Source organism: Oncorhynchus masou, chromosome 7 (genome assembly GCF_036934945.1).
Source record: "Oncorhynchus masou masou isolate Uvic2021 chromosome 7, UVic_Omas_1.1, whole genome shotgun sequence".
NCBI classification, from domain to species: domain Eukaryota; kingdom Metazoa; phylum Chordata; class Actinopteri; order Salmoniformes; family Salmonidae; genus Oncorhynchus; species Oncorhynchus masou.
The window spans coordinates 21,360,673-21,380,274 of NC_088218.1; the positions used below are offsets into that span (position 1 = coordinate 21,360,673).

The 19,602-nt window shown below is 44.2% G+C and overlaps 1 long non-coding RNA gene across 1 annotated transcript; it reads right to left on the reverse strand.

Moving 5' to 3' along the window:
* Positions 1 to 6,598: 6,598 nt before the first annotated feature.
* On the reverse strand, positions 6,599 to 7,157 carry LOC135543051 (uncharacterized). Its single transcript, XR_010456174.1, has 2 exons — positions 7,049 to 7,157; positions 6,599 to 6,825 (listed from the first exon to the last, which is right to left on the reverse strand). It is a non-coding gene; the product is annotated as an uncharacterized LOC135543051 (long non-coding RNA).
* Between the last annotated feature and the right edge of the window lie 12,445 nt (positions 7,158 to 19,602).

Below are 19,602 nucleotides of genomic sequence, written 5' to 3' on the forward strand. Positions count from 1 at the left end.
TTTGCCTTTACCTCCCTTATCTCACCTCATTTGCTCACATCGTATATAGACTTGTTGATGCCTTATTATTGACTGTATGTTTGTTTTACTCCATGTGTAACTCTGTGTCGTTGTATGTGTCGAACTGCTGTGCTTTATCTTGGCCAGGTCGCAATTGTAAATGAGAACTTGTTCTCAACTTGCCTACCTGGTTAAATAAAGGTGAAATTAATAAAATTTAATAAATAAAAACACACCCTCACGTAAACACACCCTCACATACACATACACACACACCCTCACATACACACACACTCTCACATAAACACACACCCTCACATACACACACACCCTCACATACACACACACCCTCACGTAAACATACACACACGTACACATACGTACACATACACACACACCCTCACATACACACACACCCTCACACACCCTCACATACACATACACACACACACACACTCACATACACACATACACACACACACACACACTCACATACACACACCTTCACGTACACATATACACACCCTCACGTACACATACACACACCCTCACGTACACACACCCACACTTACACATACACACATCCTCAGAATACACAGACACAATCACATACACACACCCTCACATTCACACACCCTCACATACACACACCCTCACATACACACACACCCAGACACTCTAGTTTCCACTTGTATCTGACGTCAGTTAGCCTAATAACTGTGCCTATATCAAGTGCATTCTTGGATCAACGCCCAGCCTAAATGTAATTGTTATTACAGGTTGTCAACAAAGACAACTTCAAGATGCCATTCAACAAACAACTTACCTTATGTTAAGCCTTATCCAGCTTGGTGTTTATCAAAATGAATCTGGTACAGAGTGCATTATAACACTGTCTATTACCATCAGTATTCAACTCCCTCTCCCTTTCAGATAGATACAGAGTATGGGTGTCAACCATGGTAAATATTTGCATAACATATCATCTAAGCCAGTAAGAACCTGTTGCCCATAATCATGTATGGAAGAATGAGTGGCACAATTTCCATGAAAACCACCTGTCTAAACTGCTCTACATGTGAATATATAGGAATTTATGTAAGAAATAAATCACAAAGGGCTTTGCAGTTAAAGTATGGACATAAACCTGGCAAAGGGGAGTAAAGTGATCCTAAGAGGTGCTAACGGGCTGTTAACCAGCCTGGTGAAGTACTGTAGACATTCTTCCCCTCGTACCCATCCAGACCCCTTTAGTTTGATAAATTCCAGATGGCATGGCGTCACGTGCCTTCATGAAGCTTTCATATTGTATACTCTCTCGACAAATCAGAGGCACATATTTCACAAAACAGAAATGTGACCATCTCTATAAAAATGAGCCATAACTTTATTAATAATGCATTTTAGCTATCAACCTAATGCATTTATAAAGGATGTTATAATGATCTATAAGAAGTTATGAATGTGTATGGAAAGTTGTATCATGTGTTACAGTTAGATAAAGAAGAACTATGCCACTGAGATATGTCCCTAAGTATGGAGCACACAGAGAAGAGAAAACAGGCGACTTATAGCTGTGCAGCCTAATTAGCAGTGCCTTAATTACAGTCTCTAACAGTGCTGAGCCCATGCTATAAGGCTTTTGCGGTAACAAACCCAGACTGTTGTTCAAAGTTACCAGGCGAGTGTCAGACCGACAGTGCCACGAAAACGACATGCCTGTTGGAGCGGAACCCTGGCTCCAGTCCCCGGCGAGACCGCTCTGGGCAAGCACAAATGTGGGATGGCTTGAAATATTAACGGGCGAGAGTCACGCCCCATAACTCCCCCTCCCCTGCAGTGACAACCCGAACAGGCAAGGCTTTTCACCCACTACGCTGACACCCTGTTGCAAACATCCCCCCCGGCTAACCAGCACACTCATCTGCAGAATGGGGAGTTAGACAGATACTGTAAGAGTTGCTTTTGTTTTTAAACCACCAGCAGGGTTTTGATAATGTGTCATCGCCTTTATACGGTGCCGTTTATGCGAGTGTGTGTGTGTGGTGTGTACGTGTCAAGGGTTTTGTGTGCGTGCTAGAGGTTGTTCACCATGTTTACCACAATGACAAGGCGATAAGTGATTCACCTTTTGCTACCAGCGACAATACTTGAACAGGCAAAAAAAATCCAGCCATGAACTCCTGAAACATAATTAAAGATTATGTTAATTTGAAAACACACGCTTGGGGGTGTAGCAATTAAGATGTATTTTGATGAAGGTAAACAGTGCAGTATTTTGCTTGATTGGGGTCAATCGAAGTCTCATAGAATGCTTTTCTTTAACCTACAGGCTAAGTATGTCATGGTTGGTTTGCAGTATACTTAGGCTTTCAGCAGAGTACATTGACGTTGTGAACGCAGATATTTACGACGAAGCTCATCTAAGGTCAATTGAAAATAATCATGACGCCAATCATGAGGTCAGTCTGCATGATGATTCGCAATAGTGCTTCCTTCGGATATTGTACACATCCTTTAAAAAAACACCATGGCATTGATGAGAATGCACTCTGAAGGTCATTGAAAGGTCAAGCTTTTGCAGATAGTACAGAGCTTTGTACACTGAACAAACAGCTTTGTGTTCTTTCAATAGGCAGACACCATTCATGTTTCATACATACAGTAGGACAGATTTGTTGTTTAGATGAGATGTATTTATATCAGATGAAGACCGATTGTTTTGCCTCCGATCATAGCTCATAATGCGATCACCAGCCATGGCTCAATATGCGATCAGCTACAAGTACCACAGGATTTCATAGATCTAACTTTGTAACAAATCCCCCCCAGTATTTGATTAGTAGCACAGCTAATGCTTTGTGGGGCATTATATCAAAATTGTTTAATTCTTCCCCTTTCTTGGAACAAGGCCGACATCCAAAGATGTTTTCCAAAGAGCCAGCTGGGGTATGATTGAGATGGCTGCTTGCTGTAATCTGTGTCTCCCCAATGTCCCTGCCAAGCTCTCCCATCTGAAGCCTCAGAGCTCATATCTCCCAATCCCTCATGCTCTTGATAATCACTCTGTGACAACATTTACAGATCTATCACATAGGTCAGTTCGCTATGCCATTCAAGATTAACACATGGAAATGAGATCACTCCGTTTTTATTACAGCCTTGGCATATGAGCTGCGCCTTGAGTAATTACACAACATGCTAGAGACGGCCAAACACCACAATGTATACAGACTGCGCTCTGTGACTCCTCTGGACAATTAACAAGGGGCTAGCATTGCGGCAAAGGGAGGCTGTGAGATTTGATTCCGTTTTTTAAATGGTTGTGTTTGATCTATCTTTGCACTTATCCCTCTTCTGGCTCTCTCTCTTCCTCTATCTATCTGCCTCCCTACCCGTCTAATACAGACCTTCAAAGGCATCTCTTTTAGCATCAAGTGTTGACTCAGGTCTGAGACACAATGCAAATCAAATCTGAAATGGCCCATGCAGGCCATCCGTGGCAGTTGGTGGGGGGTAGGCTTTTTTTTTGGGGGGGGGGGGTTCAGTTGTGGAGGAGATATTGGCGTATTGAGGGGAGGGGTGCTGAACGAATAACTCTTGCTTTAAAATACTGTGAGTGGACTCAGGCAAGGGGGGACATAAATCTGTGCGTGACACCCTCAGTGAAAGTCATTAGTCAGCTGTCAGAGTCTGGCCTCCTGCCATGCCACAGGAACAACCTCCATCCCCAGCCGCTCGGCCTGCTCTGGCCGCTCGGCTTTACAACGACAGCCATTGTCCTTTAGCCTCATTCACATAATGAAGGCAATGAGTATGTTTACATACACACTAATAATTTGATATTAAACTGAGGATGGCAGTAGCCCGAGAATGGCATTAGTCATGTAAACACCTTACTCTGCTTATCTTAAGTTGGAGTCAGTTTATAATTGCAGTAAGCACTTGCCAATTAAAACAGGTGGTTTTCTGAGCAATCTTTATTATTTATTAGGACATGTAAACGCCTTAATCAGAGTTACTGTACATAAAATATTGGTTATTTTGCTCAAATGAAGCAAGTGAGGAAAAACTGAATGTCTGCATCTTAGAAATTGTTTTTTTTTATTTATTTTTTTTTATTTCACCTTTATTTAACCAGGTAGGCTAGTTGAGAACAAGTTCTCACTGCGACCTGGCCAAGATAAAGCATAGCAGTGTGAACAGACAACACAGAGTTACACATGGAGTAAACAATTAACAAGTCAATAACACAGTAGAAAAAAAAGGGGAGTCTATATACAATGTGTGCAAAAGGCATGAGGAGGTAGGCGAATAATTACAATATTGCAGATTAACACTGGATTGATAAATGGTCATGTACAGGTAGAGATACTGGTGTGCAAAAGAGCAGAAAAGTAAATAAATAAAAACTGTGGGGATGAGGTAGGTGAAAATGGGTGGGCTATTTACCAATAGATTATGTACAGCTGCAGCGATCGGTTAGCTGCTCAGATAGCTGATGTTTGAAGTTGGTGAGGGAGATAAAGGTCTCCAACTTCAGCGATTTTTGCAATTCGTTCCAGTCACAGGCAGCAGAGTACTGGAACGAAAGGCGGCCGAATGAGGTGTTGGCTTTAGGGATGATCAGTGAGATACACCTGCTGGAGCTCGTGCTACAGATGGGTGTTGCCATCGTAACCAGTGAACTGAGATAAGGCGGAGCTTTACCTAGCATGGCCTTGTAGACGACCTGGAGCCAGTGGGTCTTGCGACGAATATGTAGCGAGGGCCAGCCGACTAGAGCATACAAGTCTTAGTGGTGGGTAGTATAAGGTGCTTTAGTGACAAAACGGATGGCACTGTGATAAACTGCATCCAGTTTGCTGAGAAGAGTGTTGGAAGCAATTTTGTAGATGACATCGCCGAAGTCGAGGATCGGTAGGATAGTCAGTTTTACTAGGGTAAGCTTGGCAGCGTGAGTGAAGCGTGAGTGAAGGAGGCTTTGTTTTCACATACAAACGTTCCCAAAACCCGGAATTAAAGAGTTTCACAAAAATGACATGGTCGCTGTGGTAGAACGATTATTTTGATTGCCGTTTCAGATGTATCCATGTAAACAGGATTATTAGGGAAATCGTTCTTCTTGCAAAGCATGTAAACGTTTAAATCAAATTATTATATTAATCGTGAGCTTGAAAAAATTATAGAATTTGGATTATTAATTGTTCATTAATATATCATAGCATGGATCAAAATTGTGGCTGAGGTCTTTTCTGTAGGAAACATGACTCAAGTGATTATTAAACAATAATAATTGTTTCACATCAATGGAATTACTAGTTTTTTCAATGTACTCTCGTCTGTGTCTTGGTAGCATGCTAGGGGTTTAAAGGTCAATGTCAATGGTTACTAGGTGTTACGTTGGTTACACATAATGGAGTTAGGATTTTGTCCCCAATACCAATAATCCACTTAAAAACACCGAATGGTTTGTCATGGGTCTGAGTCCATATCTTAGAGGTCAAGCTACAGTACAGCCTCTTCTACCTGCTCCTCCCTGTCATATAGACAGAGAGAGAGAGAGAGAGGGAGAGAGAGACAGAAAGAGAATAAAGCCAATTGAATTGAGAGAGAGCGAGAGAGAGAGAGAGAGAGAGAGAGAGAGAGATAGCGAGAGAGAGAGACAGAAAGAGAATAAAGCCAATTGAATTGAGCGAGAGCGAGAGAGAGAGAGAGAGAGAGAGAGAGAGAGAGAGAGGGAGGAAAACTTTTAATTCCAAGCAAGAAAGGAAATATGTTTACCAAAGCAAGACCAAATTCAATTTGACAGGGCTTTCAGGGAAGTGTAATGCAGTGTAGCATGACAGAGTTCAAAAGATTTTAAGAAGGTCTGTTTGTACCCTCTGTGAGTGTGATTGATGCTCGGGATTCTTTTTAAGAGAAATATGGCTCATCTACTCTATTTCCAGATGAGTATGCAAGGATCTCTCGCATCAGTTAGGTACAATAAACTGAGAAACACTTATTTAGTCATTAGAAATGTAGAAAAGGGAAATTAGCAGCTACTGTAACTGTGTTGAAATCGGCAAAAACATTTACAGAACCACTAAGAATGGAATTATTGTAAATGTACTGATTTACTGCGATAGGGGATAGAGTGTGTTTATGTACTATCATTTTAAAGGGCTAATTAATCATTAGAAAGCCCTTTTGCAATTATGTTAGCAGAGCTGAAAACTGTTGTCCTGATTAAAGAAGCAATAAAACTGACCTTCTTTAGACTAGTTGACTACTGAGCAAGAGGACAAGTACATTAGAACTGTCTAGTTTGAGAAACAGACGCCTCACAAGTCCTCAACTTACAGTTTCATTAAATAGTACCCACAAAACACCAGTCTCAACGTCAACAGTGAGAGGCAACTTCGGGATTCTGGCCTTCTAGGCAGAGTACCTCTGTCCAGTGTCTGTGTTATTTTGTCCATCTTAATCTTTTATTTTTATTGGCCAGTCTGAGGTAAGGCTAGCATCCTGGAGTCGCTTCTTCACTGTTGACATTGATACTGGTGTTTTGCGGGTACTATTTAATGAAGCTGCTGTAACAACACAGAGGCGGATGCAAGATGCAAGCAACGATGGTTTAATGAATATAGTTCACAGCAGCAACAGGACAGACAGACTGTACTCAGACGGAATCCGACCCAGGGACTCGGGCGCATCTTCCGATGATAACGTGCTGAGAAAACCAGGGGAGTGTGTCCGGATGAGTAGGAAGGAGCACAGCAGATAATCCACACAAGAGAAGAGCACGGACACACGACACAACCTCAGGGAAGAAACAACGATCTGACAACAAGAAACACTGGTTACAGAACATATAAAGGGAAGATAAGTGGTTCCAGCTGGCGCAGACAATCAGGCCGAGATTGGGAACCACGCCCACACAAACACGGGAGAGAGAGAGAGAGAGAGAGAGAGAGAAGAAAGAAAGAGAGAGGGAGGCAGTGGATTCATGAACCGTGACAATACCCCCCTAGGAACGCCTCTTGGCGTTCCCAGGCAAATTTACCTGTCGATTGAAATCATCGATAAGGGAGTGATCCAGAATGTCCCTAGCAGGCACCCAACTTCTCTCCTCCGGGCCGTAACCCTCCCAGTCCACCAGGTACTGGAATCCGCGTCCAAAATACGATTGACAGAAAAGGTGGTTTCCCCATCAACAAGTCGTGGCGGCGGGGGAACCGGGACCGGCGGGTTAATGCGTGCCTGAAACACAGGTTTTATCTTAGACACATGAAAGGTAGGATGAATTCTCCTATACGCCGGAGGAAGCTTGAGCCGGACCGCCACCGGACTAATGATCCTGGTGACTTTGAACGGGCAGATAAATTTGGGGGCAAGCTTGTTCGAAACGGATCGGAGTGGAATGTTCTTAGTAGAAAGCCACACTCTTTGGCCAACAACGTATACCGGAGGCTTAGACCGGTGGCGATCGGCCTTAGCTTTGGTGCGCGCCCCCACCCAGAGAAGAGTCTCACGGGCTCTGCTCTATGAGTGACGGCACCTCTGGATGAAAGCATGAGCGGAGGGAACAATGACCTCGGACTCCGTACTGGGAAAGATAGGTGGCTGGTAACCTAAACTACACTCAAACGGAGAGAGACCCGTGGCTGCCACTGGCAACGAATTGTGAGCGTACTCAACCATAGAGAGTTGTTGACTCCAGGAAGAGGGATTCTTAGAAACCAAACATCGCAACACTCTCTCCAAATCTTGGTTGGCCCTCTCCGTTTGACCGTTGCTCTGGGGATGAAACCCTGAAGACAGGCTGACACTCGCTCCCAGCAACCTACAAAACTCTTGCCAAAACTTGGACACAAATTGGGGCCCCCGGTCAGAAACTACGTCCATCGGCAGGCCATGTAAGCGAAAGACGTGATCCACGACAGTTACCGCTGTCTCCTTGGCAGATGGTAATTTAGGCAAGGGAATAAAATGAGCCGCCTTCGAGAACCGGTCCACCACGGTCAAAACAACCGTCTTGCCCTGGGAGGGCGGGAGGCCGGTAACAAAATCTAGCGCGATGTGGGACCAGGGTCTCGAAGGGACCGACAGCGGTTGGAGTAACCCATCTGGGGGTCGATTAGAAGTCTTCCCAGTGGCACAAACCGAGCAAGCCAAGACAAAACTGTGAATGTCACGAGCCATCAGTGGCCACCAAAAGCGTTGCTTAACCAAAAAGCTAGTGCGGCTGACTCCTGGATGACACGCTACGTTGGAGCAGTGCCCCCACCGAATAATATCGGACCGACACCCCTCCAGCACAAACAACCGATTAGGCGGGCAACCGCGCGGAGGCGTTACCCCTTCTAAGGCCGTTTTGACCCTCGATTCAACCTCCCATGTGAGCGTGGAGACCACTAGGGTCCCGGGTAGGATGCACTCAGGAGTGGATGGGCGTTCGGAATGGTCAAAAATGCGAGAAAGGGAATCGGGTTTGACATTCTTGGAACCCGGGCGATACGAGAGAGAGAAGTCAAAACGTCCGAAAAAGAGTGCCCACCGCGCCTGCCTGGAGTTGAGTCGCTTGGCGGTTCTGATATATTCCAAATTCTTGTGATCGGTCCAAACTATAAAAGGTACCCCCGAACCCTCTAACCAATGGCGCCACTCCTCCAGTGCTAACTTCACTGCCAACAACTCTCTGTTGCCAATGTCGTAGTTGCGTTCCGCAGGTGATAACCGATGGGAAAGGAACGCGCAAGGGTGCATCTTGTCGTCAGAAGAGGAACGTTGGGAAAGTACCGCACCTACCCCCACCTCTGAAGCGTCCACCTCCACCACGGAGCTATGAGGATGGGAGCCGAAACAAAGCGGCTCTTGAGTTTGGCGAATGCAGCCTCGGCTGTATCGGACCACCTGAACATCACTCTGGGGAGGTTAAGGCAGTAAGAGGAGCGACTATCTGGCTAAAGTTGCGAACGAAACGCCGGTAGAAATTGGCGAATCCCAGAAACCTCTGTAGGGCCTTACGGGAATCTGGGCTTGGCCAATCCACCACAGCCTTAACCTTGTCAGGATCCATGCGAATACCTTCAGTCGAGACAATGTAACCTAGGAATGGAACGGATTGTGCATGAAAAATGCATTTCTCCGCCTTGACAAAAAGTCCATTCTCCAACAACCTCTGAAGCACTCGTCTGACGTGCTGAACGTGTTCCTGGAGAGAAGAAGAAAAAATCAGTATGTCATCCAGGTAAACATATATGAACTGATCAATCATATCTCTCAGCACGTCATTGACGAGTGCCTGGAAAACCGCTGGGGAGTTGGATAGCCCAAAAGGCATGACCAAATATTCGAAGTGCCCTCTGGGGGTGTTAAACGCGGTCTTCCATTCGTCCCCCTCCCTTATGCGAACCAAATGATATGCATTACGTAAATCCAACTTAGTGAACACGGATGCTCCCTGTAACCTTTCAAAGGCTGAGGACATCAACGGTAAGGGATAGGTATTCTTCACTGTGATGTTATTCAACCCACGGTAATCAATGCAAGGACGCAGAGATCCGTCCTTCTTCCCCACAAAGAAGAACCCCGCCCCCGCTGGAGAGGAGGAAGGACGAATGAATCCAGATGCCAGAGAACCAGAGATGTATCTCTCCATAGCCTCCGTCTCAGGAACAGAGAGTGAATATAACTTGCCTTTAGGCGGAGACTCACCTGGCAATAATTCTATTGCACAGTCATAGGGACGATGCGGAGGAAGAGAAGCAGCACGGGACTTACTGAACACCTCCTTTAGGTCGAGGTATTCAACGGGCACGTTAGACAAATCCACTGCCTCCTCTAGAAACACAGAATCAGACACAGACGAACAAGCAGACACTAAACAGGACTCAAGACACTTGTTACTCCACATGGATATAGAGTTATGACCCCAGTCAACTCTGGGGTTGTGTTGGGTGAGCCAAGGGTGGCCGAGAACTAATGGTGCAAGGGGTGAGTCCATGAGTAGGAATGATAGTGTCTCAGTGTGATTGCCAGAAGTGATGAGTGTGATAGGTTCAGTGGTGTGAGAAATGTTGGGGAGTTCTTGACCATTGAGAGCGTTGACGGATATCTTGTGCGTGAGTGAGGTGATAGGGATCTGGAGTTTGTGAGCGAGCTTGAAGTCCATGGAATTACCCTCTGCTCCTGAGTCCAGTAAGGCTTGGGTGTCGTGCGTGTGGGTGGCCCATCTTAGTCTTACCGGGAGGAGAGTAGATGATGAGGTCTTCTCTGTGGTGACACCACCCGATAGTAGCCTCATGTTTACTACCGGGCCTGATCTTTTACCGGGCAGGAGTGGATAAAGTGGCCCGCTCTACCACAGTAGAGACAGAGTCCTGGGATCTCCGCCTCTCCCTCTCTTCCCGGGAGAGGCGAGCTCTCCCAGCTGCATGGGTTCGTGAGCGGAGGCTGAACTGGCCGTGTTCCCGCCGCTGGCATGCCAGCCCTCCGTGTCGTTATACGGTCTGTTAGGGCATGCTCGGCGGCCAATACGACTCAGACGAGCGTCGACCCTCAAGGCTAGTTCCACTAGTCCATTTAAACTCCTGGGAAGGTCCAGAACATAAATCTCCATCTGGATCCGGTCCTCCAGCCCATGCAGGAACATGTCCCACTGCGCCTCCTCGTTCCACTGACTCTCTGCGGCCAGAGTGCGGAATTGGATGGAGTATTCCGATACTGAACGGTCTCCTTGGCGAAGGTCAGCGAGTAGTCTGGCCGTCTCCCTACCCGCCACGTCCCGATCGAAGACCCTTCTCATCTCCTCGGAGAGTGTCTGGAAAGAGGTGCAGCATGGGTCCTGGTTCGCCCACACCGCCGTTCCCCAAAGAGCCGCTTTGCCTGATAGCAGTGTGAGTACGAATGCTACCTTAGACTGTTCACGGTTGAAGGTCCGTGGCTGCAACGAGAAATGCATGGAACATCTCGTAAGAAAAGCTCTGCAATAGTCAGGATCACCTGAATAACCCTCTGGTGTCGGTACCCGTGGCTCTAGCTGGGAATCCAGCTCTGGCGGGGCGGGTTGAACTGCCGGTGTAGGTGGCGCAGCGGAACCCCTCTGATGTTGCAATTGTTGGGTCAGCTGGGATACCTGCGTCGCAAGGGCTTGTACTGCCCGACCTGTGCTGGAGATGTTCTCCTCTTGTTGATCCATTCTCGTGATACTGCGGGAAATTAATTCGGTCAGACTCGTTGAGCTCGCTGCATCCATGGTCTGGTCAGATCGTTCTGTAACAACACAGAGGCGGATGCAAGATGCAAGCAACGATGGTTTAATGAATATAGTTCACAGCAGCAACAGGACAGACAGACTGTACTCAGACGGAATCCGACCCAGGGACTCGGGCGCATCTTCCGATGATAACGTGCTGTGAAAACCAGGGGAGTGTGTCCGGATGAGTAGGAAGGAGCACAGCAGATAATCCACACAAGAGAAGAGCACGGACACACGACACAACCTCAGGGAAGAAACAACGATCTGACAACAAGAAACACTGGTTACAGAACATATAAAGGGAAGATAAGTGGTTCCAGCTGGCGCAGACAATCAGGCCGAGATTGGGAACCACGCCCACACAAACACGGGAGAGAGAGAGAGAGAGAGAGAGAGAGAGAGAGAGAGAGAGAGAGAGAGAGAGAGAAAGAGAAAGAGAGAGGGAGGCAGTGGATTCATGAACCGTGACAGCTGCCAGTTGAGGACTTGTGAGGCATCTGTTTCTAATGTACTTGTCCTCTTGCTCAGTTGTGCACCGGGGCCTCCCACTCCTTTCTATTCTGGTTAGGGCCAGCTTGCTCTGTTCTGTGAAGGGAGTAGTACACAGTGTTGTACGACATCTTCAGTTTCTTGGCAATTTCTCTCATGGAACCTTTCTATGTGACCCCAAACTTTTGAACGGTAGTGTACATGCATTTAATACAAAATTGAGAGAGTTCTAACCGTTCAATCTGTAGAATGTGCATTCCAAACATGTTAAATGTGGAGCAAATGGCACTTGATTATTGAAATATGTCTTTTTCAAGGAATACCATTCTATGAAAGCAAAATAATATTTTCTAAACAGATTTCTGCTGCTTGTATGTAAAGACAAACAAAGGTTTTCTGAATATGACGTGTTTACTCTGTTCAACCATGTTGTTACCATTGTCACCTACAACATGCATGACCTAGAGTTACCTCTGCTGCAGAGGATAAGTTCATTAGAGTTAAAAGCACCTCAGAGGCTGCCCAAATAAATGCTTCATGTAACATGAATTCATGAGTTCATGTAACAGACACATCTAAACAGACACATCTAAACATCAACTGTTAAGAGGACACTGTGTGAATCAAATCATAGTCGATTTGCTGCAAAGAAACCACTACTAAAGGACACCAATTATAAGAAGAGACTTGCTTTGGCGAAGAAACACGAACAATGGACATTAGACCGGTGAAAATTTGTCGTTTGATCTGATGAGTCCAAAATGTCGATTTTTGGTTCCAACTGCAGTGTCTTTGTGAGATGCAGATTAGGGGAAAATAAGATCTCTGCATGTGTAGATCGCGCCCGGGCTTTCATTTGTTTTTCAACAGGACAATGACCCAAAACACATCTCCAGGCTGTGTAAGGGTCATTTGACCAAGAAGGAGAGTGGTTGAGTGCTGAATCAGATGACCTGGCCTCCACAATCACTCGACCTCAACCCGATTGAGATGGTTGGGAATAAGTTGGACCGCAGAGTGAAGGGCATATATGGGAACGCCTTCAAGATTGTTGGAAAATAATTCCTCATGAAGCTGGTTGAGAGAATGCCAACAGTGTGCAAAGCTGTCAAAGGCAGATGGTGGCTACTTTGAAGAATCTACAGTATAACAAATATTTGGATTTGTTTAAACACTTTTTTGGTTACTACATGATTCCATGTGTTATTTCGTAGCTGTGATGTCTTCACTATTGCAATTTAGAAAATAGCAAAAATAAAGAAAAACCCTTGAACGAGGAGACGTGTCCAAACTTTTGACTGGTATTGTATATAACTATATTGTCACATACCCAGGATAGGTGCAGTGAAACATGTTGTTTGAGAGGGTCAGCCTTAGTAGTACGGCGCCTCTGGAGAAAATGAGGGTTAAGTGCTTTGCTCAAGGACACCACAGATTTTTTTACCTTGACGGCTCGGATATTTGAACCAGCTATCTTTCTATTACAGGCCCTACGCTCTAACCACTAGGTTACCTTGACACAGCCTGTCACCTGATTATGTTCTTTGCCTGACCATGCTCTTTCTCTCTCTCCAGGCTTCCTTAGTTGAGTAAGCCTTCCTCAGTTGAGGAAGCCTTCCTCAGTTCCTCCAGGCTTCCTCAGTTTTGCTTTAATTAAAGTTAGCTGAGCCTCAGTCTAGTCAACAGGAGGCTCAAAGGCCCAGTAAATCACCTGAGCTGCTAAGTGGCATGATTGGCATCACTGTGGTAAAGGGGGTTTACATTGAGTTGTGTCGTATAAGGGGATAGGCAGATTGTGTGCTGTGTTACGTCACGTATTGCTATGTGGCAGCACATTACTAGCTGCTGTTTGGTAAGTGCAAAAAGCTTTTGCGCCACATGATAGTTACTAACCAGAGGTGCAGTGAGCATAGAGAATGACGCTTGCATGAACTACAAAGCCTTCAAAAATGTTTGATCCACTAATATTTCAACATTCTTAACACTGATAAATAAACTATCGGGGCACAAGGCGAGAACCAGATGCAGATGGTTGGAGTCTTACAATGCTTATTAATCCAAAAAGGGGTAGGCAAGAGAATGGTCATGTAGGTACCGAATAGGTATTGAAGGGCAGGCAGATTCAAGGTCAGGGCAGGCAGGATGATCAGGCAGGCGGGAAAGTAGTCCAAAGTCAGGTAATGGTCAAAAACAATGGACTTGTGGTGAGGGATCTTTCTATGGTTTCTTTTTCTCCATTAGCTAACCAGCCTCCGTCTCTATTTCTGTTCTACAATCAGAATTGATTGTGCTGCTCTTTAGTATCTTTAAAATGACCAATACAAGTTTATCTGTATTGTAGCATAGCATTCTTGTCACGAACCTCGTCCTCCTTTTCTGAGGAGGAGTGGCGAGAAGGATCGGAAGACCAAAACACAGCGTGGTAAGTGTCCATAATTTACTAGAGCAAAATGAACACTGAACAAAAACAATAAACAACAAACAAACAGTCCCGTAAGGTGAATGACTAAACAGGAAATAAACACACACGAAACCCAGGTGGAAAAAGGCTACCTAAGTATGATTCTCAATCAGAGACACCTGCCTCTGATTGAGAACCATATTAGGCCGAACACAAAAACCAACATAGAAAAACAAACGGACTGCCCACCCCAACTCACGCCCTGACCATACTAAAACAAAGACAAAACGAAGGAACTAAGGTCAGAACGTGACAATTCTAGGGAAAGCATTGAGTGCATGAAAGACAATGTCCTTGCTTTATACTTGCTGCTCTCAGATGGTCATGCTTGAACCATGAATACGAAATAGTGTCAAAGAAAGTGGGCAGCAGTGGGGGAGAGACCTAATTTGATCTGTGTGGATCACAAAGGGTGTATAATAAGTGAGGGCTTCGTTAGCTGAATAGAAACTGATTACGTGCTTGCTCAATTTATTACTATCCCTCTCAAATCTCCTTGGTCTGTAGGGGATGAATACATCTAATTATTACAAGAATATCAGGTCAGACTGATAATGAATGGGTCCTATTGTAGCTCTGGAGCACAGTTGGTAATCTTGACTCCTTTGACACCTCTTGTTGGAAAGTAACACTTACAGACGTAGGATCTTAATTCGACCAGTTTCTCACAGCAGGAAAATTATGCTGCAGTATGTGAATGTAAATTATTGTGTGGATTGTAATTAATGGACATTTTTGTAGGGGTTGATACATTTTTTTGTTGGGGCAAAACAAGTCTGACATTTTAAATTGGAAATTCCCAACTTTAGAAGCCTTTGTAGACTCCAAGTTATCGTTTCCTGCTATGCAGCAAATGTCCTGCAACAACAGGGTGATCAAATTAAGATCCAACAGCTGCACAATGCATGAATCAGCCCCAAACCTCAGTCACCATAATGATCTGTATTACGCTCTTATTACCAACAATGAGGGTGAAAGGTGTGTAAATGAGAAGCATCTGTCAAGAAGCCAAGGAAGGAGATACCCGCTACTGTCCTCCCAACCGAGCTGTGCCCTCATATTCCTATGTGGGTGCTAAACATCCTAAACTTGTCGGAAGGCTGTTAGTCCCAGTACAGTTGCTTAATTTCCCCAAATTCAATGATGACGGAAAGTAGAAATTAAGCATGAATAGGGTAATGAATTCAATATTAATGCATAGTCAGCTATGGGACACTGCAGACATTTATATAATTAAAAAATAATCATAAATTAATCTCAAAACAAATCAAATTGTATTGGTCACATACACGTGATTAATATCTAACAAATGACACAACATATGCCCAATACACACAAATCTAAGTAGGAATAAATTAAGACTTTATACATATGGATGAGCGATGTGGGGCCTCTCGTGTCATTTAGCCTTAAAGGGATACTTCGGGATTTTGGCAACAAGGCCCTTTATCTATTTCCCCAGAGTCAGATGAACTTGTGGGTACCATTTTTAAGTCTCTGTGTACAGTATAAAGGAAGTTAGAGGTAGATTTGCGAACTAATGCTAACTAGCATTAGTGCAATGACTGGAAGTGTATGGGTATCTACTAGCATGCTAGCAAATTGGTAAATTCCCACTTAAAGGCAAAAGTGGCGATGACTTTGAGAAGCCATGGATGTTATTTTTCCACAAAGGGGTGATGTGTGTGGAATGTATCACAGCCTAATTGTGAAGAGAGATTGGATTCACAGGAATTATACAGAAAAAGGATTACTTGGGTCTGCCAAGAAAGTCAATAAAGCCATAATTGAAGGCAAATGAGGAGGAAACACGGAGGGTGGAAATGAGCTTAATCAGCAGTGGAGCCCAATAAATATGAAAAATGTCTTCAGGAATTGATTGGTGCATACCAATTTAGCAGATCTTAAAAGTTGGGCCTTGAACCCACACAGTCAAAATATGATAAAATATTTTGCGGGATGTTTTTATTCACATTACCAGTTGTGCATTGTTTGTACCATTTAGCCTACTATTTAAATAATAGTATATTGTAAGCCCATGCACAACAACGATGCTGTTCGAGGCATCCTAGTCAATTTCTCATCCTAAAGACAGTAGGATTACCCACAATCCTCTAGAGCCGTAGTAAGTCAAAAATCACCTGATCTCTGACCTCATCGAGAAATGTTAAGTCCGGTCTTTGACACAAAGAGAGCCGTGGGAGCTAGTTGGTGTTTTTTTGCTTGACCTCTGATACAAGGCCGGAGGTCACATAAATCATGCATTGATATCAATGGGAGCATGGCATGGACTTTTGAGTAAAGAGTACTTAGATCTAAAGTATGGATTCAGTCCCCATTGATTAACCAAACCTTGTAGTCAATTAAAATTGGATTCACCTCAGTCTACCTTTCAAGACAGATCTGCCCTAAGCACAAAGACCAATTGCTCATTATGCATTGCAAATTATCCTGGAAATGTGAGGATTTTTGGAGTATGGCTGCTAAACCACACACCAATTATCAATAGGGGTTGTATTAGTTTTCATGGCTCAGAGATTTCCAACTGTAGATTTCTGCTGTTTGACTAATTAACGTCAGTTAAATGAGGTCCACCATCTTTTTGAAAGGTAATTATATCGTTTTACGACTCACTGCCCATATGTCACAACTGAGCATAAATTAGGCCTTGTCTCCCTAATTGTGTCTAAGAACACTGAGCAAAGTATGTGGAGATGAAAGAAATGATGTCAAGAAATAGTTCTACTTATGTTCTGCTGGAAGTTTGGGACATCCAATGAAGGCGACGCACCCAAGGCTTGGGCTGTAGCAAATTGAAAGGAAAAGTTTGTAATGCCTCAATTTTATTGACAGGGTTTGTTGAACTTGCGGACTGTGGGATACGGCTAGTGAAACAGCCGAGATGACCACTGAATTGTTCATGTTAACTGATAGTCACTATTATTCAAGGCATCTATCAGTTGTCCAAGACAAAAATACTTGCCTGAATAAAAATACTTGCCTGAAAACACTGCTGCGTTTAGACAGGCTGCCCAATTCTGATCTTTTTTTCCATGAATTGGTCTTTTGACCAATCACACTAGAACGTTTCACATCAGCTCTTTTTCAGGGCTGATCTGATTGGTCAAAAGAACAATTAGTGAAAAAATGGTGGAATTGGGCTGCCTTTCTAAAAGCAGCCTACATAACTCACAATGCAACCTCATTTTAACTTAGTTACTTCCTCGGTGCCATACCTCCTGAAAAGTGGGACGTCACCTTCTGAAACATAAGCAGCCAAAGAGGCCTTTCAAACGTGAGTGATCCCTCCTCACTCTTTCTACATGCATCGACTTTTGACAAATCATTCATCAGCCACCATTTTCCTCAAACGTTTGAACGTTTTGGCATGAAGCACATCCCTTGTCAGGCTTTCTGGCGGACACCTTCTCTGTGGATATACGTTGGCTTTTGGGCTGTCTTGTAGTCTACGGCAGATGTAAGGTATGTCTGAGGTTGCCTCATCCTGAAAATATTTGTGGGGGGGTGGCGGATTCTCACGTTGGGCCATCACTGCCTGCTGTTTGATGTTTGGAGGTAGACAGGGAAGATTTTTGGCACACCACATTTTTGGGTCAGCAAAGTGTCCATCAGAGGCCCCTGTCAAAATACCATTACAGTTTGCTTATCACCTCTCGAAATGTCATCAGTACACTTAGAAGAAACTCTTTACAGGAGAGTTTCCCTGACTTTTGGACAACTTGTTCTTTTTATCCACTGCTCCCTGCTGCAGCTGATATAGCTGGAGATTGAAACTCTTTGTGAGTCTCTGACAGTGTGTCTGTCACTTAGGCTTTTTGCCCTGCACCTCTTCTATCCCAGAGAAGTGTGTTTAAGAGATACAGGCGAAAGTTGGGGGAAGTTAATGTTACAGCTGACTGAGGTTTCTGTAAGGTAAACACAGTATTCTGGACCTCAAAAGAGCCACCCACAGTAACAGAAATCCACTGCAGCATTTTCCAAAGGTGTGTATCACAAGGGTGCAATAAAATCCAATGCAGTTTTACTTTATTAACTAAACCCTAATTGTATTTCTATTATTTCTGTTGAAGATAACGGTTAGAGTTAATTTTATTCTGATTAATGTGCTAAAAGAACAAGCCTTTGTCTGAGCATTTATATTGTAGCAAGGGTTGAAACTGAATAAAACGCCCAGTGGGAAAGCTCAATTAGGGGGTAGTATTTGATGAGTTTGCGAACAAAGCTGCCGTGTTACAAGTTGAAAATTGGTTATCGGCTGGAAGGCCGATGCCGTAAATCGGTCTTGGCTGTGTTCAATGCTTCAGCCCAAATTGCTCTGTCACTTAAGATTATGAAAAAAGGGAGACCTGAAAAGAAACTAGAATGCCTCTAATTATCCAATTCGCTCTGTTTGGGTGACATTTTGGTGGATAGATATACATAGAGATAGACAGGGAAGATAACGTTTGTCAGCGATTCAGCCAGTGCTTGTCTGACGAGGCTGTTTGCTTTAAAGGTTCTGTAAGATACATGGCCAAGTCAATGGACTACTTTGCCTGATAAGTTCTTAAAGTTCTGCTGCAGAGCTGCCTTCCCCAAGTGAATGCCCTCTGTCATTCTTACGCCCAGGCATTAGCAAATAGCATGTGATGCCCTGGTGTTTGCAAAAAACTCCTAGATCAAACTTTGACACAAATAGTGATTAATTTTGCTATTTCCTTTGGGTATAAAATGAATATTTTGCCTCGCTGCAGGTTTTCCAGATAAATGCAGAATGTTAACACAACAAGACACATTCAGGTATAATACATGTTACAATGCTGCTCATAGGAAAAACGTACTTGGCAGTGTGTCCAAATTAAATTGTTATTGATTGATTTCAATATACCCTGCCAAAGTATTATCACAATGAATGGCCGGAGAAGCGAACCTAATTCTCAAGCTGTGTAGAGGCGGGAATGACATCTAGTCAGTGATCTTGCTCCAGTTCTTCACTTGAATTAGATAATGTCAACAATACATCCCCTTCCTGTGTCCTCCCTCTTCTAAATGTAAGCATTGTTCTCTGTGTCTCTGGAACAGTCAGAGAAAAGGGCCTGATAATGCAGCAGCCTAGGGGTGTTGCCCTGTTGTATTAATGGATTATCATAGTTGACATTCAATGCATTTTTTTCTGATTAAAAGGTCACTCTTGACTTAAGCAGTGGAGGCAGCAATCTAGCACAGTGTTCACTCATGTGTTATGGAACTGTAAAATATCCCTATATAAGGTTGTATTTATATGGTGTTGTCAACAGAAAATCGCAAGACCCTAACACGGGGTCAAACGTAGGCGCACGGGGTCAAACGTAGGCACACGGGGTCAAAACGTAGGCACACGGGAGATTTCAGGCAATATGTCTGGTTC